Raw genomic sequence first — 22,500 nt, 5'->3', positions numbered from 1 at the left:
TGGCCAGTTAGAGTGTATTGAAAATATGTAGGAAAAAGCAAAGTCTGGACTTTTTTCCATGCATATGAGTTTGTCCATGTCATCACTGGACCAAAAGGTTGAAAAATAACTATAAATTGCACCTCCAAGTATGTATAACTTCATAGTTTCTGGGGACCTAGTCCCCCACTTCCATCTTAATTTGATTATTTATTCCACATTTATTACAGTGTACTCTTGGCCAGTTAGATTGTGTTAAAAGGATGAAGGAAAAAGCAGAGGTGAAAAGTAAGCCTGAATTTCTTTCCTTAGTCATAATTGTTTTAGGCTATCAGATCAAAACACTAAAATGTACCTCAGGATATACAAAACCCCCCAGTTGCTTCTGGCAGCCTAATGGCCCCCAGACCTACTGCTTAATTCATTTATTTCCTCCACAGTTATCAAAATGCTCTATGGCCCAGGGTGTGTTGAAAGGATGCACGAAAAAAACTGAAGTGTAAGACAAAATGTATAGAAAGGCAGACAAAATGAAAAAGGTATAAAAAAGTAATCTGCTTGATGTGGGGAAGCCATTATGGAAGGAGGGACTTGAGGTAGAGGCAATGGGGGATGTGTGCAGGGAGTAGTGGGGGCATGCCAGAAAGCCCTTTATCTAGGGCACCATTTCATCTAATTCCCACCCTGCTGCTGAAGTGCTGGTTTCATTCTCAGTTGTGATTAAATCTGATATGATCACAGGAGATACCTACAGTGATGCCAACAAAGATGATGCTAAGGTAATATATTTCAGAAGTACTAAGGTCATAGAGACAAATGTTGATACTTTTGTTAATGACTTCATATTCCTGTGTTTGAGAGTTTTTTGAATATTAGTACTTTTCTTAGAAATGTAGCTGGAAAATGTAAGATTTATGTTTCACCTTTGTTCATTTCAACAGGGTCATTTTTTCCTGTTTGTTTTCAAACTATCTTCTATCAATTTCAAGAAAGAAAAGTAAAATAGTAAAAAATAGCCTACTACAGTTGTAGTATAACCCTTTGTTTAAGTTTCAATTAAATGTCTTTAAACAAAACATAAAATAATTGAGACGTATAAGCTGCTACACAGATAAAATAACTCTGCCACTGATGCAGGAAGTGAAGTACTGACAGTCTTCTTCTTCTTCTTTTGGCTTTTCCTGGTTAGGGGTCGCCACAGCGGATCACCTGTCTGCTCATGATTGGCAGTGGAGTTTTACGGTGTCGAGTTGCCAGCCCGGTGCCCAACCTTCCACAGAAGGCACACATGCAGTCATGCCTAGGGCCAATTTAGAGTGTCCAATCTACCTACAGCATGTCTTTGGGATGTGGGAGGAAACCGGAGCACCCGGTGGAAACTCACGCGACCACAGGGAGGACATGAAGACTCCACACAGAAGGCACCCCAGCTGAGGATAGAACCAGAGAACTTCTTGCTGTGAGGCGGCAACACTAACCTCTGCACAGTAATAAGAATAAATTAAGAAGGCCCCTGTCAATGTAATAGCATCAGAGACTTAATAGTAGCCAAGATACCACAGAATGCTGAAGTGAGGCAGTGAGGCCAGCAATACTTTTCATATGGATAGAGGCACAAATGATAAAAAGTCTGACTAGGAAAAGAGCATACAATGAGGGTAAATTCAAAGTTATGATTCAGTGTTATAGTGACACCACCAAAGAAGATAAAATGTAAAAATGTGTAAATGTTACTAGGAAAATTATATTTCACCACTGCAATTTTATATGTGTTTGCTGATATTTATAATTACAAGTTTATATGTTTAGACAGGTATGAAGTTATAAACATGCTATTAGATTTAGTTTGACAAACATATGTACCAAACTGCACTATTATTTTTTCCAGTCCTGGATTCCCGCATCACAGCCTACAAGTGCAAGACATTTTTAAGTTAGTAACCTCATCTGGAAGAGAGAACTTTTCATATTTTTGATGTTCCCTCCACCTGAAGAGAGAGAGAGAGAAAAACACTCATAGAGACTCTGGTGCAAACATGAGTCAATGTATCATAGCTCTACAGTAGTAGAGCATGGCTTTTCAGGAAAGGGATGAGGCTACTAATAGAAACTGAGTCAGTGAGTCAATCTCCTGAGATAGATGAATGTGACAGTCCTCGGTACCCCAAAGATCAACCCATCATTAAAGAAGTTAAATAAGGATGAAGCAATAGAAGCTTATCTCATTGTTTCTGAGATATTCTACACAGATCTGGGTTTAGTCCAAATGGACAAAAATCTTACAAAAAATCACTTAAATATATGAAGATGGAAGAAACTGACTGAAAATAACTGAAAAAGAAACTGTTAGTTAGGGCAGATGTATCTGCTGAACCACAAGCAATGACATTTTCCAGCTGGACATTTAATTTAAGTAAAATGGCAAGCACATACATGTCCTTACTCACCCTAAGAAATGTTGGTCTACTGTTAATAAAATCTTCTACTCTGGTACCCCTCATTCCCCCAATTCCTTTCCTCGCATTACTGCCACAGAGACTGCTGCTCTATTAAACAATCACTTCATAGAAATAATTCAAAGACTAACTCAACATAGTCCGACTGCCTCTTCTCTGCCTTTAGCTCCCAATCATTCTTCCTCCAATACCTTCTCCTTACAACCAGTTTCCACTGCCTTCATCAAATCCCAGCTGAATAAACTCAAACCCTGCTTGCCCTCTGTTGACAATTTACCTCCCCATATCCTTAAAATTGCTGCCAATTCTATTGCCTACCCAGTTTCTAGCCTTATTAATTGATCTATTACCGAGGCTCTTGTCCCCAAAATATGGAAATCCTTTTGCAGAATCCCTTTCCACAAGGGAGTTAATTCCACTGACCCTTCAACCTATCGTCCCATTACTATACTATCCCCACTTTCCAAAATACTAGAAAAATGCGTTTACTCTCAGCTTCTTAAACACTTACTTAATAATAATCTCTTAACTCCCACCCAGCACGACTTTAGACCCCACCACCGTACATCTACCACACTGCTCTCATTCACCCAAACAGTATCAGAAGCCCGTGACAACAACCTACTTCTTTGCTGTTTATTCCTTGATCACTCTAAGGCTGATACTGTCTCCCACTCTAAACTGTTAACTAAACTTTCTGACCTTCATCTTTCTACCCCCCTCTATAGTCTGGTTCTCTAGCTACTTATCTAATAAACAATAATCTATACGCTGGCAAACCATGTCCTCCCCATTTCCGCCTGTCAACACTGGTGTTCCCCAAAGCTCTATTTTAGGTCCCCTCTTGTTTAATATCTTTACTAACAACTTACACTCTGCTACTAACCTCTCAACTCTTTTGCAATATGCTGATGACCTCACCCTTATTACCACTGCCCATACCATCCCAGAACGCCTTTCTCCTACCCAAAACACTTTCACTTCCATCGGACCCTGGCTCACTGATAATCAACTAATATTAAATCCTAAAAAATAAACTTCTACTTTTCCTTCCTATAACACTAGCACAACATAAATCCTCTTTCTTCATCACCTCCCTTAAAAATATCATCATCAGACCTGAACCCCATACTAAATTACTTGGTGTCACCATTGACAATGAACTAAAATTTGATATACATATCAATCAATGCATAAAAATCACCAAAAACTTGGCCCCCTTTACCGTAATCATAAATTTCTTTTTCCCTCCACCAAACCCTCCCTAGCCATGTCTCTTCTCTTACCCTGTCTTCTGTATGCAGCTCCAGTCCTTGCTAACCTTCAATCAGCTATTCTTAGCAAATTAGAGCAAACCTAAAATAAAATAGTTAAATTTGCCTCCAGTCTCCCCTATAAATCCCACCACTGCCTTGCCCTTAAGTCTTTGCAATGGCCTGAATTCCCTAAACAACTTCTCCTTCCACAACTGCATATGACACACTCAATTCTCTATAACCCCACTTCCTACCCCTCTATCTCTAATATTGTATCACAATACAACCCCCAACATCAGCTACGTACATCTGACAAACATCTTCTGGACATCTACAAACCATTGAAAAATATTGGCAAGTCACTATATAAATACTCAGTAGCTCACTCCTGGAACTCCCTTCCTTTTAATGTAAGACGAATCCCCCATGTCCCAGTTCAAACTTGAACTTAAACACGACCTACAAAAGACCTGGCCCTGTCCTTGTCAAGCTCCAACCTGATTCTTATTGCCTTCTTCTTAAGTTTGTTTTCTTCCTCTCATTATTTTTCTTTTTCCTCTTTTCTTTTCTCCTCCCCTACTGATACTATTACTAAATACCAACAGCCAGTACCTCTAAATATTTTTTGCATCCACATTATCTTGCTGTTACTGTACACAGAAACTAGTACAAAACTGTTAATTTAGCTAACTTCATTTTGTTGTATAAGTTTTTGTTATATACTGATTGTGATGTAATTTCTGTCTTGAATGACTATAATTGTATTTGGAGCTTTTCTCCTCGGGTCTCCACTGAAAATGGGCCTTTGGCTTAGTTGGACCAACCCGGTTAACAAATGAAAATAAATAAATAAATGTCTGATATATAACATGTTTTAAACTTATGGACAGAAGCAGAAGTGAACATTATAAGCATAATCATGCACACTTTAGCAATTGATACGTTTGGAAGGGCACTCCCAAGTAGTTTATGTAAATGGAGTTTTCAGAGAGACCCCACAAGTATTGACAAATGGGATATGCTAAATAAGACATTAGTAGCCTAAAGATGCACATTATCAAAACTGAGCTTCCAAACCTGTACTCAAGAATATGCAAATATCTATGGATACATAAACAAAATGTCAGCAACTGAAATAGTACATTTTAGACAAGGGAAGGGGGCACATTCTCCAATGCTGCTTAATTAGTAACTCAAATGTTGTACTTAATGAAACAGTGGATACTGACAGACATGCTGGCAATGAAAATGCAAATACTGTTCCTACCAAAAATGGGATCTCTACCCAACATGTTGATAATGAAACTGTATCAATAGAATGTGATAAAGCCAATGCTAGAGTAGCAGAATTATCATATTGTGTCTGTTCCACTAATAAGTTAACCACACATATGCTGGTGATGGATAGATGGGATTGAATTAATTGGCCTATTAGATTCTGGGGGCATAGTCACACTAAAAGAACCGTATGTCTGCAAGCATAAAACACACATCAAGGAACTGGAAGTAATATGTGTTCATGGAAATAAGAAAGAATATTGTATAACACATAGAAATTCAGATACTGTTGGGTAAAGTACTACATCCTGTAGCTTTTTTCAATAATCTTACACATGGCATCATAATTGGTCAAAGCTGCCTTCATTAAAAGACACTGTGGAAAATAACGTGGAAGTAAGCACAGTTAGATACTCTGAGATCAAAATATATCCCAGTAAAATGAGGAGGCATCTGTTTGACATACTGTTACGTATAAAGAGTCCTGAATATACCTCTAGTAAAAATGAGGGAGGGCAACAGTTCCCTGTCACACTGTTAAAAATGCACAGTCTTAATAAAGAGAAAGGGAAAGGCATATAAAATTCACATAGAATCTGGCTGTAAAGAAAATAAGAATATGTGTGTTATTCTAAGCCTATACTTAAGTCTTACTATAAAACCCCAGGAGCTAAGTTAGTGAAATTAGTACAGAAACTGAAAGGGAACAACCCATAATGTGTAATATGAAATATTGTTAGAAGATTCCATTCATTAAAGAACTGAAGGATGTTTGTGTTAAGATAGAGAAGGAGAAGCCCATGGCAATAACCCCAGTAAGAGAAGAAAGGAAACCTTAAGATATTCCCAGGGGTCCCTATGTAATGTCAAAACATAAGACTAATCAGAAACAGGACTCTCTAACAGATATTTAAAGAAGCAAAAGTTACTCAGTTAAGCATAAAGGATTGTCCATATCAAAAATCTGAAGAAGGTCACTGTCATGGGTTCCTTTTGTGGAGGAAAGAATGAAAGAAGGAGAAACACCTCAACCTATATTCACCGGTGAAAAGACTATACTCTCTACTTCACAGCAGTGTATCAGTAAAAGTGTTCCTGACTTGACAGATTTGCAGACAAGCACTGAAAAATTAGGAAAGCACAGTGACAGGATGATACATTTAGCAGGGATAGAGAAACACAGCCAGAGTAGAAGAATTAGACAAGCAGATAGGCCCATCCCATACCCCTATTTTGAAATGAAGACTGATTTGCTGCACACGGTGAACAAAGACAAAAAGCTGGGTCACCTGATAGCTCCAAAACCTTTTAGAGCATGTCTAATGAAACTAGCATATACACTTATTTTGGGAGGAGTCATAGGGATGGACAAACACAAAGACAGAAATTTAACTAGATTTTATTGGCCTGGTGTAATAAAAGATATTGAAAACTTCTATGCAGCCAGACCAATATATCAAAAGGCAACACCGTGTCCTTGGTCCAGAAGGTTATTGATACCTGTGGCTATTATTGAAGTCCCATTCAAATTAATAGCCATAGACTTTGTATGTCCATTAGTATGATCTAGTAAACCTCCAAAAGTCCAAAGTGGAAGAGTGAAGGAGCCTATCTAAATAGTATGGAGCCAAAAACTCCTTAAGATAAGGGAGACCCAAAATATCCAGTACTAAGTAAATCAGAAACAAGACTTTAAAAACTAATATGTGATCACAGATACATCCACTGTAGATTCCACAGCACTGCAGAGGTTTGATGGCAATTAGAAGTACCCATAAGTTTTCTGTGGAATTCTGAACCTGTTGCAAATTATAAAGCTTACTCTCTGTAAGCCATATTTATAAGCAATTGTAGTAATCAAACTGAGAGGATATCAGAGCCAGAAGCCAAAACAACTACTGGAAGTTAATTTGGGGAAAGAAGATACTTCTTGTGAGCAATATTTGGAACACAAAAGTTGGAACTCTACATTTGACATCTAGTCCCAATGCACCAGTCTGTCATTGAAATTACACCACAATTTCTCATTTGCCTCACAAAAAATAGTCTGTTGCCATTGTCCATAACAAAGATGCACAAGGCTGGGCAATTAGGTTCCCTTAGGGTGGCATGAAGTACTGTGGTAACAGCCTTGGATATTTCAAGTCATGGGTAGTTGATGGACATCCATTTCTGGATGTATTTCAAGTCCTTTGCTCATCAATCCACAGTAGACAGCATGTGCTGAGGGAAAGAGAGATATAACTGTGCCTCATCCGCCTGACACTGATATCAAATCATGATGATATCTACATAATGACCTCACCTAGTGAAAGCATATACACATAGAACAGTAACAGGCCTAAAATAGAACACTATGGAGCTCCAGATATGACAGAGTATATGGATGAAGCATGCACACCTAAAACAATCCATTAGGTATGACCTCTGTGGTTTTAGGACATTACGTGAGGCTCCAAAGTAGGTTTGAATGTGATTAAGCAGAATGTTATGGTCTACCCTGTCAAATGCAGAAGACATATCAAGAAGGATGAGGCTAGAATAACGTTATTGATCCCTTGCTATGAGGTGGTCATTCATATAGCCTTGATTGGGCTGTTGGACTCCACACCTCCAGGGTCTTTTAGGTAAGTTCCTGCTTGCCACTTCTGAACATTCATATCAGGAACAAATTCTTGTCTTGCTGTTTTAAGCCACCTCATTTTCTACAACATTAATTGAAAATCAGTGCTTTGTTAACTGCTTAATACATAGTTTTCCTTAGTAAAGCTGGGGGAATCCTTCCATTATAAGGGTATATTTAAAGGCACAAACACATTTTTTCAAAGTCAATACATCACAATGTAATCCACCCCAGCACAAAATGTGTGTGTGTGTGGGGGGGGGGGGTTGGACTCATAACAATAGTTATAGGACCTCAACAGCCCATCAGCACCTTTGATGGCTAGGCTGGCTATGTGAGTTATTGTGCATTGAAAGGGTGGAGAGATATTACCCACATATATCAATTTGTAGTAACACTGGTTTAGATACTCATCCATTCTTGAGGGACATGATATATTACCAGATTGAAATATCTACCCAGTAAATAATATTTCATGTAGTACTAGGCCCGCTTGCTTGTTAAACACTTCTTTACTATACCAGAATATCTCCTTTCTGCATTGCTCAGCTCTATGCTGATGTAGCACACAGGGTGCTCTTCAGCTTGAATGTTGTGGGATAGCACTGCTCCAAACTTATTTCTAATACATCAGTATATATAGTGTAAACTCTTTAATAAAATCAGGTTCAGATCATAGGATCCTTCTTAGGTCATTAAATGCTCTATCTATCTCGAGAGACCTTTGCATCTTGACATGAACTGTCCCTTTCGTGAGAAATGTCAAAGGGCAGGCAGTAGGCACTAAAGTAGTCTCAAACTTTCTATAACACCCTAGTTGTCCAAGAAAAAGCCTTCACCTGTCTTTTAGTGGTGGGTACAGGCCAGTTTTTATGGCCTTTCTTTTTTGTAGTTGTGCCCCCCTTCCCTATAAAGTTTTGTAAATACTTGACTTTCATCATACCCATGCTTTTTCTTTTCTTAACATTTACAGTCAAACCTGCATCCCTTATAGATTCTGACACAGCTTGAACTTTGGGTGAATGAAATTCCCAGTCCCCTGAATGATTGTTTATGTTACCTTAGCATGCTGCAGTATATTTGGTATGAGGCTTCAATATTTTATCCCCAGCCTCTGAAATGTGGCTGAGGATCCATGCATGGCCAGATGATAGTACTGCATACATAAACAGATTGTTAGGGTTTACAAATGTTATTTTTTCTTTGGCAGAAGAGAGAGTGGTATCTGCCAGTAACCCTTCACCAACTGTAGTCTTGACAGGCATTTGGTCTTTCCTAAGTTCTCTCTCAATTCATTAGTTGTGGGCATGTGGTGGCTATCAAACTTTGAAATGTTATATGATTTTTCTGAAATTGTTGTTGAATCTAATACTTTAATTAAGTTTTAGGAACTAGTACTACTGTACTGCTCCATTACCTTTGTGACTCCTGTCCATTCCCTTTGTGACTCTTCTGTTACTTCTAGCTTGAGCAGCTTTTGAATTTCTTCCTTACTAACTGTTTTTGTGACGCTGATACATTATAAGCTATCAATGTAGCATTCATTACTTAGAAGAACACTTATTAATTGACATATTGTTTAAAACTGAATTGTCTGCTTCTAAGTCTAAAAGTGCAGTAAGAAATTTGCCATCTTCTGTGAAATAAAAACAGAAAGTAATGAGTTGCTGTGTTTCAAATGTAGGGGGGGGGGTCACATTGCTAGGGTCAGTGCTACTAATACTGAAGAGAGTATAATAGCAGAAATGGAAAACTGAAATGCCAGCTATCAATCCTTTGGTGTGCCAGTGTCTTACTATTCTATATGGATCATATCGAGTTACTTCTTTTTTCTTTACATTGTAATGTATGGGAAATGTGGTTCATGGTTTCAATGTATGGTACCAGATAATTTTGGTTTAGGTTCATAGGTTCATAGTTACACACTAGGCTAGCTGTCCTTGTGGGGCATTTTAAACTTAGCCGATTTCCCTTTCAAGGGAAAGAATCAAACCATGTACACTGTATAGGTGATATAAACACTTCAACCAGCGTACCAACCACAATCCCCTGTTCTAGATGGTCTAAGGTAGATTTTTGGACTGCAGTGCATCTTTTTTTTTTTTTTTTTTTTTGTAAATGTACTGTTTAAACATTTACTTGATTACCATAAGTATGTCAGCTTTAGGGGAATTACAGTTTTGATGATAAATCAAAGGTAGCTAAACTGTTGATAAAGCCCCAGGAGTAAAGACAAAATGCTGATGACAAGTCAGTAGTCTAGATAAAGAATATACATACATATATTTTACATGTATGTCATAAACTATAGTTTCTATGACCTAACAGATTTTTGAAGATAGTTTGCCAGATTTTCAAAAACGACCAGTATAGTTATAAGGCCAGCCTTAGGGCGTCTAGTACCCTAGGCAAAAGTGCTCAATGGCACCCCCCATCTCCACATACATACATGCACCATCTCCCCATCCTGCCTCACCTATACTATCTATATTATTTTTTCTTCCTTTTTCACACAGTTTGTCTTACTTTTCATTTTGCCTGCATTTATTCATTCAACATGTTTTAAATAGGCATGACTATAACTGTGTAGGAAACAAACACATTAAGCTGGAGTCTGAGAGCTGCAAGATGCCACTGGTGTAATTTTTAACAAACTGTATATCCAGTAATGGCCTGAATAAAACACATTGTCAAGGGGAAGAAATATGGTCTTGCTTTTCTACTTTGTTTTATGTGTCTGTGTGTACTTTGTTTGTCTTCCATGTGTATAGTCTATTCAGAATGTGTATATATCATGTTTACTGTGAAAATCAAATACATTTGTGTACTATATAAAAAAGGAGGAGTTTGGTGATGATTAGTAGTTTTCAAGGTGGGGGAGTAGCATTTGGATACTATGAGTAAAAAGCAAAACTTCCATCTACATTGTTGTTATAATGCATAAAATTCCAAGCATTGGACTCATAAAACTGTCTAAGCAGGCATAGGTGGCTTTTGTACAACTAGAAGTAGCTACTACAAAAACAGTTCAGGATTGTCTGGAGAACACATTATAGCCCACTACTATGCTGACAGTAGAAGGTCTCACTGTTGCCATCTCTAAGTGTCACTTTGCTGCTGAGTACCTCAGCTGTCCAGGACTAATCATATATTATGAACAGGCCTTAAGTGCTTCAGGAATGGCACTCACTGGCAGAATGCCATTTATTTTCAAAAATGTGATATGATTGTTCTTCCACAAAATTAATCTACAGTGCTTTCATATTCACACGCTTTCCTAAATTTGTCAATGACTATACTAAGCATATAATATGATGTAGAAGGATCTCAGTCCCAATAGAAGTGACTAGCCTCAAACTTAATTTATTTGTTTCTTTGTCTATTTATTCATTTATTTTAATTATTTGCAGTTGTTGACTATATAGGTTTTCTCTTCCTATGACATTTTCAGCTATGGTGTAGGCCAAAGGTAGGAAAAGAAACCAATTAAAAATTACACAGAGTCTGCATTAGAACATACAGAATTATACAGTAGTGATTTACAAAGCAATATGTGTATAATAAAAGGCAACTAAAGAAAACTGAATTCATTTCAACTCTACAAAGAAGATTTCAGTGAGTGGCAAATATCCTGAAATCAAATTACCAAAAACACTTTTGGTGAACCTCAAAGTAAGTCTTTTTCAGGGATTAAGCTTCCTTCATGTGGGGACACCTTACCCCAAACATCTACTTCAACTCTATGGTCACAGAACAAATGGGAAACGTGCAAGGTTCATTAGTGCAATAAGTGCTACTCAATGAAATTATCTTTTTGTATTGATACTTGATGAAACTTTAGTTGTACAGCTGCCATGCTTCCAGAAACAAAATACAGGAATAACATTTAACACCAGAAAATAAACAGAATTTCATTTTGTAGTAATCAGAAATATAGAGAGATTATATTTGAAAACAGAGAATTCAATAGAATTTCCTGTTGTAAATATACATTGTTAACATGAGAAAATACATATAATGGAATTTTACATAATGAAATATTCATAACAAATAACCCTAGGGTTCAGGTTAACATGTGCGTATTTGAAAATAGATATGTGGAAGGAGAGGCTTACTGGTGGTAAGATACTGAAATACTGAATACTGAAGTAGCTGTTGACAAAAAAGATGCAAAATTTCTAAGTAGTTTGTAAATGGCTTGAGGAAAGATTCAGTCACAAGTGGGAAGAGACAAGAAGTAAACAGAAAAGAAGGGAAAAATTAAAAGGTCGGTATACAGATAACATTTACAATGTCTATGTCTTGGAACACCTCCAGTCATCTTTAGGTTCTAGGTGGCATTGCAGTTTACTTTACTTGCAGTTACAAAACAGTTTCAGGAAACAACTTTTCAGTTTTAAACTGTTGTTTACTTTACAAAAATTGCTTCATGTACACAGACAACCCTCTCCTCCTACCACCCATCACTACAACCTGTGAGAGATGCACTTATATAGCCAAACTGGAAGCAAAGCTCTCTTCACCCAAGACTGGACTAGACAGTCAAGAGGAGAAAGTAAACACTTGCACCACACCACACTCATCACATAGTCCCTCAAAACCTACACCACCAAAACACACACATAAAAACATAAAACACACACCTACATTCGTGGAGGATCTCAATAAAAGCCTGCCCAAGCATCAGGGACCTCCAAAGCAGAAACACAAGCAAACTCCACCCCCCAGCACAACCCAAATGACACATAGCCTACAAACTTAGTGTGCCACTCAACCACAGCCCATAAGGCATAACAACGTACCCAACACTAGTCATAGGTGACTCTATACTCAGGCACACTGATGTTCCACTCACCAGGCTAGACAAGGAGAAAGTTACTGTCAGCTGCCTGTCAGGTGCCAGGATCTGCCACACAATGCATGCACGCACTCAGGTCACTCCACAACAAGTACAAATATGACACTGTCATTGTCCATGTTGGTGTGAATGACCTGAGATGTACCTCCCTGGACTACATGAAAAGAGACACGGAGGATCTCTCCGATATTGTAGCCCAGGCAGGTATGACCCTAGCCCTGAGTAGCATCCTGCCATCACCCAAAATTATACCACAGTACAAGGACAAAATGATTGACTTCAACAATTGGCTAAGCTTCTGGTGTCATTCTAAGGGGATCCAGTATTTGTCTGCCTGGGACAACATGATCGACAGACCACGATGCTTTGTCAAAGATGGCCTGCACCTGTCACCCTTGGGATTCCGGATACTGGCTAAGGCTCTTGCCACCCCTATAGTGCCTTTTTTAGGCAAGGTTCAAATGACAAATTCACCACCATAACAGGTACAAGCAAGCAAAATCTGAGGGTAATGCTACTCAATGCTAGAAGTCTAAACCTCGAAATGCACTCACTTGAGGCACTCCATAAAATGGAGAATATCAACATCTGTGCAGTGACAGAGACCTGGTTCAAAGCCCCAGAGAGCACCCCTGCGTTACCACGCTATAATTCATACCACATCTTTTGGCCACCTAACTCGAACGAAGCACTAAAGGTGGAGGCGTGCCCATATTTATTAAGGATATCCACACCTCCAGGCTAGTTGCACAGCATAATGCATCCGAGATTATCCAAGTGCAACTAACTCTGGGCAAGACCGCAATCCAAATTGTAGCTTGCTACAGACCCCCCACCATGCCCCAGGATTCTCACTCCTCATTTCTTGATACACTGGAAAGTATTAGGGTACAACCCAACACCCTAATAATGGGCGATTTCAACTACCCCACCATTAATTGGGAAAACTACTCATGTACCAACTCTTTTGCTCAACATTTTCTGGAATTCATAAATTCCAATGCCTTGGATCAACCTATTCACACCCCCACCAGGAGCAGCAATATCCTAGACCTGGTCATTACCAACATGGGCAACCGGTGTTCCACAACAGAGGTCAATTCCTTGTTGGTCATATCCAACCACAAGCTAATCACCCTAGACATCCACATCCCACCCCCACCCCCAATTAGGGAAACCACCGTAAAAAACATCTCCAAAGCCAACTTCACACTTCTTAAGACAGAAGTGGTAAACTTCATGACACCCATGCAGATGGACAATAAAGGTGCGACTGCTGAATCCTACACAAATGCACTTTATAAGCACTTACACAAGTGCATGGATCATGCTATCCCTAATAGAACCAAGATGCTATCCTCCAAAAAAGGAAGCCAATCTGGTGGTCCTCTGCCATAAACAAATTCTACAACAGAAGAAAGAAACTGTTGCAAAAAAGAGTAAAATCCTATGACTGGAGGAACTCCCTGGTCAACCTCAGTAAGAAGCTGAGATCCCTCATAAAATCCTCCAAAGCTAGTTATGAAAACAAAATTGCCACTGACTCTAAAGACAACCACAAAGCATTCTATAGCTATGTCAAGAATCTCAATGGCAACACTCAGATCTGTTCTGAGTTACAGCACAATGGCACTAAATATACAGAACCAACTGATATTGCCAACATCCTGGCAGATAGGTTCAGTGCTAACCTTACCCCCCTCTCACCCCCTAGAGAGCCCATCTCTATACCGGAAGAATGCAAAGTTCCTGTAATCACGGCTGCACAGGTAAAAAACACACTCTCCAAAGCCAAGAACACAGCATCCATGGGACCTGACAATATCCCAGGCTGTGTTCTACATGAACTACAGAATGAACTGGCACCCTACCTAAGTACAATGTTCAATCATAGCCTCACCTCAGGCTTTGTACCCACTGAATGGTGCACTGCGACGGTTATCCCACTCCACAAAGGGGGAGCCACGATGGACCCTGGGAACTACCACCCTATTAGCCTGATGAGCCTGGTCTGCAAGGCCATGGAACGTATCATCATGGAACTCATAAACAAAGACATTGGTAATCTCCAAACTCTGGACCCTACACAGTTCGGGTTTGTAAAAGGCAGATCATGTCTCCTAAACCTGATTGACTTTTTTGAAGCAGTCACCAAAACCATAGATGTGGGTAAGGTGGTTTACACAGCTTATTTAGATCTCGCCAAGGCTTTCAACATCATTCCCCACTCTGGAATTATAGATAAACTCACTAAACTAGGTATAAACCCCTATGTCACAAGATGGGTTGCCAACTGGCTCATGGACAGAACCCACACTGTGAAAGTAGCAGACTCCAAATCCGACTTCAGACCAGTGACAAGTGGAGTACCACAGGGTTCAGACCTGGGTCCTCTCCTGTTTGGTATCTACTTCTCTGAAGTACAGGCTAACACAGAAGGTCTTTGGCTACCAAAGTTTGCAAATGACTGCAAACTAGGAGCCATAATCAAAACTCCTAATGATGTGGACATACTACAAAAGGGCCTCACTGAGACAGATGCCTGGTGTCAAAGCCATAGCCTCAAGCTCAATGCCAAAAAGTGTATTGTCATCCCCTTTAGTAAAAACTCTATACCCATGAACTACCACATCAGTGGTAGTCTACTTAACACCAAAAGTGTGATAAGAGACCTTGGGACACAGGTGGACAGTAGTTTCTCCTTTGATAATCAGATCACCACAGTGGTCAGGAAATCCTTCTATGTGGCTCACTTCATCACAAAAGGTTTCTCATCCAGAAAAAAGAGGTCATTGTTCCCCTCTACTCATTACTCATTAGACCCATTATAGAGTACAATGCCCCTTTTGGTATGTACCTTACAAGACATCTACAACAACTGGAATGACCAGAGAAATACCTCACAAAGAGGATTACTGGCCTCAAACAGATGCCCTATGCAGACCGTCTCAAAAAACTCCAGCTTTACTCTGTCGCATATAGCCTACTCAGAGGTGATCTCTGCCTAACATACAAAGCTATATCAAACCCAGAGCTGTTGGACATGCTCCACTTAAAGAAATCCCAATCCGTCTGAGCTACACGCTCTAGGGACCTAAACCTTGTCACCATAATAAACAGAACATGCTGGAGGGATAGATTCCTGTCCCGGAGACTTCCCATACTCTGGAACAGACTACCTATCTATGTCAAACAGAGCTCCTCATTAGCACTCTTCAAGAAAAATCTTGATGATTGGATGGGAAATAGGAAATTCACCCCAGGGATCACTTCTGTGGCTCTGCTTGACAGGGGCACAGGAAAATAATTTTCTTGGGTGGCGAAAGCCATTGTACCTTTTTGGCTAGGCTTATATAGGCCCTAGGGCTAATAGCCTAGTACAAACCCATGAACCTATGAACCTATGAAGAAATGAGCATAAAACTTGCTTCCATGTAAAAAGTATAGGGAATAACAAATCCAGATCCACTCACAAGGGTACCATTAGTCTGTACCTAAAAGTTTATGAAATCCAGGCTTTTTACAACATTACATATAAAGACTTTCCAAAGTTCACTTCATTGTGGCCGTTTGTCAGACAACAGATGTTGAATTCACATGTTTTTTCCAAAGATGACCAGTAAAGCAGATAGTATTTACAGATATCAGTTTTCTCCCCAACACTTTTTACCATACAGGCAGATGTAATTTCATTCATCTTTTCTCTCTTAAAGAACAGTACCTCATATATGTGTTCCAGGTTTCAGGGATGCCTTGCATACTGCCTTCATCCTTCACAGATAGCTGCCTGAATACTTCTTCAGAGCCCTCTCTTGAGAAAGAGATCAGGAATCTTAGTCTCTCAACAGGTAGTGGCCATAGTTTACACCACAGGCAGCTGCTCCCTATTAGTTGCATGGAGTGTTGCCTTTCCTTCTGGTTTATCTGCCTGCTTTCTCTTTCTTCTCTCTCTCTCTCTCTCTCTCTCTTTGGTTCACCTGCCTGCCTGCCTTGGAGCAGAAACTCTGCATTTCCATTAGAGGATACACCTTATCTCAATCACATCAGAACAAGCAGTATGCTTCCCTGGCTTGGCTGTCACTATGTCAGGGACTAGATGGAGTTTATGAGAAGGATGAAAAAGAAGGAATGGATGGGGTTCCAGACAATGATGTCTACATTATGGAAGATGTGCTGAAATAGCAACGTTGAATGGTAGCCCTAAAAAGTAACAGTACCTCTCTGTAAGTGCAGGAGATAGCAATAAATGGTGCTTATTAGGTTGCCAAGGGTGCAGAAATTTAAGTAATTTGTATAATAGGCAGGCAAACATGAAAATTGTATTTTCTATAATAGGAGTACATCAGATGAGTTTAGTATGGTGCAATGATGTGTTCTGTAGTCAGCTAGTTTGGTGAATTTGCAGATTTTACGGAGTGTTTTAATTTACATATATATGTTCGTAGGCTATTACAAGGCAATCTGTCCTTGTGGGCTATTTTAAGCCTAGCCAAATTTCCCAACCCAAAGGTAAGAATCAAACCTTGTACCTTGTGTCTGTAAGGTAAACACTTTAACCATTATACCAAGCCCTAACCTCCTATTAAATCACAACACCCTGTGAGATATTGTGTGTGTCTGAAATAGTGATGGGTTAGGATATGCTGAGTGATTAGAATATTCTCTGGTACAGTTGTGTATTTTGCGAATAAGAAAACGGTTCAGAGCTTTATTGGTTATTAAGTCATTGTATGTGTAAAAGGGATTATAAATTTGACTGTAACACAAGGATATTTGTATGTTTAATTAAGAAATGTGGTTACTATGTGGGTCTATAAGTTTTAAGTGAGTGATGAGAGCAAGAGGAAAGTTTTTGATGGGTTTCATAGATTACAGGTTTTGATTTGCCATAGCTAAATATAAGTTTGTTGGTTGTGAACCTGGTGTGAAAATGTAATAACAATGCAAATGTTTTACTTCCTATTGACTCTAGACTGTATTGTGCTGTCATCATACTACCTCGGCTGGGTTTTATTAGTTTATTATCAAACAAATAAGTGCATCTGGAATGTATAGCTCACCTGAGTTGCAGTAACAGCAGTCATGCAGTGGCTAATAATGCACACATTGTCACTGATAAATGTTATTTCCTAAAGAGTTCAGTAGGCCTAGAAATACAACTGAAGAAAAAACATCCATGTCACCACATACAAAATATGAAATCAGATATTTACATACTCTGTATTCAATATAAAAGGATATACATACATACTTACACACACACACACACTATATATGTATATATATATATATATATATATATATACATATATATATATATATATATATATATATATATATATATATATATATATATTATATAAACAAATTAGGAAATGTGTTCACAGACAGGGTAATCGAATGAAAAAGCGATAGCCAAAGTAGAAACATACTTTAAAAATGTTCAGAACATGACCATTTTCTAGTATCCTTCCTTTCAGTCTGGGCATTCTGCATGTCCTCTGCTGTGTTCCTTTTGTCTTCTACTACCAATAATGTACTATTTACCATACCATGTCAGGTGAAAATTTTGCAGAGCAAAGATCATTCAGGATTCCAACACTCCCCTTCCTGCCCGGTGGGTCATAATGGAAAATGAGTTCACCATAAATCCAGTATAGGTCCAAAGCACAAAAATTGCAAGAGTGTACAATGCATGTAAACATTTCAGGAAGTTGGGATCATTACTGATAAATGTAATATCCAGTTACACAACTTTGTAAAGAAGTTATAGGGATTTGGACACAGTTTTTTAAATACTCATTGCTACAGTGTAACAACTGAATTCTGAACTACAAACTAAGAAATTTAAAAATTCAGAAAGGATATAAACAATTATATTTAGGGACATAAATTCACATGGGTGAAAACAATGACAACTGTTAAATTTTTAAAGAATTCAATAATAAACATTTTTACTACATGGGTGAATGAAAGAGCTGGACAACATAGATCCATCTTAAAATCTTCTGACTCTTCTGTCTCTGAGTCTAGCAACACCAAGGATTTGTCTGCTAATCCAGTGAAGTTCCAGTAATGTGAGCTCTACTTGTACAGCTAAAGTCCCCATAGTAATTTCAAACAGGGGATTAAAAAACATGGAATGCACCAATACATTTCAGAGACTTCTAAATCCTATATTTTGAACTGTAATACTGATTAAGATAATTTGGTTCACTAATTAATGTGCTAAACAGGGGCAGCTTGTGGCACTGGCTGCTGCTCACCCAATAAAAAAAAGAAATTGAATTGTTATTGCTATTTTACTTTTTTAAACTGCTAACTTAATTTCAATTTCATGTTCCCTTACTGGACTTTGGAACACCTCACCTAATCCTGTTTCTAAGTAAAGTTCAGGGACTTTCTGAGTTCCTGCATTCTGACAGCAGTGAGCTGAGAAGCCACATTCCTGTGTGGCAGTTATTTACTTAGGTATTCATTCATTTGATCACAGTCAAGCTTCAGAGGTGACCAGCTACAGCCACACAAATGGTTGTACTTAATGGTCATGCGCGTGTCAATAGTGTATGTGTGTGTCTATATTATATTTCCATATGAGTTTCTGTGGTGTAGAGATAAAGCCCTGACTGCATCACATAGGACCAAGCTTGAATAGTAGCTCAAGTGCCTGTAAGAGCTGGAAAGGGAGGATAAGAGTCACAAACCACTGCTGTCTCACCCATCCTGTGAAGAGAGAGGTGGTTCTGGCTCGCCCCATGGGTGACACCTAGCAGGAGCACTAAGTGTCTGCCCCTCAGAGCTCAAGTCTGTCAAGCACACACACCGTTGTGTGCAATCAGACTGTGAGCTGAGGGAAATTTAGTCTGAAAAGGCACTCTTCCTCTTGGAGTGCAGTTATAGCAGAGACTGGAAGAAACACAGCAAAATGAGTGTTTGGCATGTGCCATGAGAAAAGGTAGGCTACCCCATAGGACCAGCAAAGTTGGCCCTCTCCCTACCACCTGCCTTTCTTCATGAGTAGAAGAACTCACTGGAGATATTCACGCACTAATGAAAGGGCCATAGGGCTTTCACCATCCTAGGATTCTGCAGCTCCCGCAACCACAAAACAGTGTTTTTAGTGCAAGTAGACAAGCATTATTTATTTATTTATTTGCTTTTGTTAACCAGGAAAGTCCAATGGGCTGAAATGAGGCCATTTTCAGTGGAGGCCCAGGGAGAAAAGATCCAAAAAAAAAAAAATGTACATAATTAAGAGATTATTTAGCGAGTTAATAACAGCATTTAACAATATACAAGAGTAATAACAGCATTTAACAATATACAATAGAATAATATAGGAGTCAGAAGTGACACAGTAACATAGGCAATGTATAGCAATATTTTGTGGAAGACTCAGGTGCTTGGCAGGTATTCAATAGATTAGACAGATAATGATAATCTGCACTAACACAATTTTTACACACCATGTGAGGCAGGGTGAGGCACACTGTGCTGTGATTAAGGGTGAGTGCACAATAGGGAGAGTGAAGAAGAGTCTGGGTATCTGAGAGATGAGTCAGGTTAGTAATCAGGTGACTGAGGAATTAGGGATGGTGCAAGGGCATAGCCAATGAGAGGAGAGATGCTGGTAGAGTGATTTTTTGAATGACGGGGAATTACTTATGGTCCATAGAGAAGGTGAAAGGGCATTCCAGAATTTAGCTGCAGTGAAAGAGTAAAGGTATTGGCCTACAGGGAGTTAAGGTCTCTTAACTTGGATAAGTGATTGATTTTCAGATTTTAGCGAACGGTTTGGTTGATAAAGAGTCTGAGGTGATGCCAGGGCTGGGCATTTGGAGGAATTATAGATGAATTTGTGTGCTGTGGCTAGTTGTATGTAAGTTAGGTGTTGTGGGAGTTCTAGCCAGTTCAGGGATTGTAATGAGTGACAGTGGTGGGAGGAATATTTTGCTCTAGTAACAAATTTATCAATTTTGTTATAGCAGCTCTCCATTTTATTTTTTAATGACGATTGGATGTTTGTCAGAATGGGGGCACCATAGAGGAGAGAAGGTAGGAGAAAAGTTTGGACTAGTGTTTTTCTTGTAGAGTAGTTTAAAAAGTGTTTATGTTGGTAGAGGGTACCAAGTTTTGGGTGTGTTTTTTTGATGGTGTTGTGGATGTGTTGGTCAAAGGTTAAGTGTCATCTAAGGTTATGCCAAGTAACTTAGTATGGGAAACTACCTCTAAGGCAGTCTTGTTGGAGGAGAAAATGATGAAATCAGATTCATTAATAGTGGTACTTTTTTGGGGCGTAAAGAGCAAGAGTTTTGTTTTATTTGGGTTGAGGGTGAGGTGATTATTTGTCATCCAGGTTTCGGTAATAGAGAAAGTATTCTGGGTGATGGTTAAAAATTTGGTTTCAGAGTTACCAGAGCAGATAATAGTAGAATCATCCGTGTATTGAACTACAGATGCATGAGTAAGAGTGGAGTGAAAGTCATTAATAAAAATACTGAACAGGAGGGGGCCTAAGATGGATCCTTGGGGAACTCCAGTAGAAGTAATGAGAAAAAGGAGAGAAAGAGTGCAACCATTTGGTGGATTGTTGTCTGTTTGTGAGGTAACTGGTGAACCAGTTAAGGATAGGTGTAGACAAGCCAGGGTGAGACAGCTTAGAAAGGAGGAGAGGATGGGAGATGGTGTCAAAAGCTTTAGAGAGATCAAGAAAGAGTGCGGAGACAAGTTTACCATCATTGCAGCTGTGGTTAACAGTGTCTAGAAAGGATAGGAGAGCAGTTGTAGTACTATGGCCAGGGCAGAATCCATGCTGAGTTGTGGAAAGTAGTTGGTTTTGGGATAGGTAATCCATGAGTTGAATTTGAATACATTTTTCCATTATTTTAGAAATAGGAGATAGAATGGCTATAGGGTGGAAATTTGAGATGTCTGAATTATTACCGCCTTTATGTAAGGGTATGATATAAGCTTTCTTCCAAATGGCTGATACATAGGCTTCTTGGATAGATCTATTTATGAGAATGCATATGGGGTAGATGATGGATTTGGCAGACATTTGAAGGCATTCTGGGGGTAAACTGTCTGGGGCGGTGCTACCGGGTTTGAGTTTTAGCAGGAGTTTAGAAATAATGGAAGTGGTAACATGAGAGAAGGAGAAGGACTGGTGGGAAGGCTTTTCTGGGGTATAGTTTGTAGTAGTGGGGTTGCTGCTGTGAGTAGCTGTAGGAAAGGTGGAAGCAAATTTGGATACAGTATCTATGAAGTAGGAGTTGAAAAGGGTAGCTAGTTCAGTAGGGGTTTTGTCAGGGTTTGGACAAGGATTGCTTTTGATGCCAGGGTTTAATAGAATGGAGAATGAATTCCAGAACTGTTTTGGGTTATAGTTGTGTTTGTTTTGGAGATTGAAGTAGTACTGTTTTTTATCATTAATAACTAGATGCTTTACTTGATTGCGGAGTTGTTTGAAAAACTGGAGATCTATGGGGTTTTTACTATTATGCCATTTTTTTCCATGCTCGGTCTCAGGTATTCATACTTTTTTTTGTGTCTCTAGAAAGCTAAATTGTGTGATTTGCTTTGATTCTCTTATTCCAGGGGGGGGGCCATTCTATTGAGTATATTGAGGAAAGTTGAATTGAAAAATTCAACTGCTGCATCTAGAGGCAAATACTTTAGAATGCTCCAATTGATTTTGTTTACTGTTTCATTGAAGCTTATGGGGTTGAAGTTAGCCGTCTAGAGGGTCTGTACTTGTGCTCATGTAAGGTTGAGGAGATGACACGTGTTATATAGGTGGGCAGATGGTCACTGATATTGCAGGGTAGAGTTCCTGCAGTTGTAATTTTGTTGGGATCGGACACTAAGACCCAGTCAAGTAAGGTGCTTTTGTTAGTGCTATTGCTAGGCCTGGTTATGGTAGTAATGAGCTGAGTGAAGTTATAGAGGTTGATGGAGGCATTTGGAGAAGGATTTGTATGGCCTAGCCAATTTATGTTGACATCCCCTAGGATTATAGTTTCATTGTGGATATTATTTGAGGTCCAGGCT

The sequence above is a fragment of the Protopterus annectens genome, chromosome 7.part0 (genome assembly GCF_019279795.1).
Source record: "Protopterus annectens isolate FY-2018-M chromosome 7.part0, PAN1.0, whole genome shotgun sequence".
In the NCBI taxonomy this organism is placed as follows: domain Eukaryota; kingdom Metazoa; phylum Chordata; order Ceratodontiformes; family Protopteridae; genus Protopterus; species Protopterus annectens.
Note: the sequence above shows the minus strand (reverse complement) of the source record.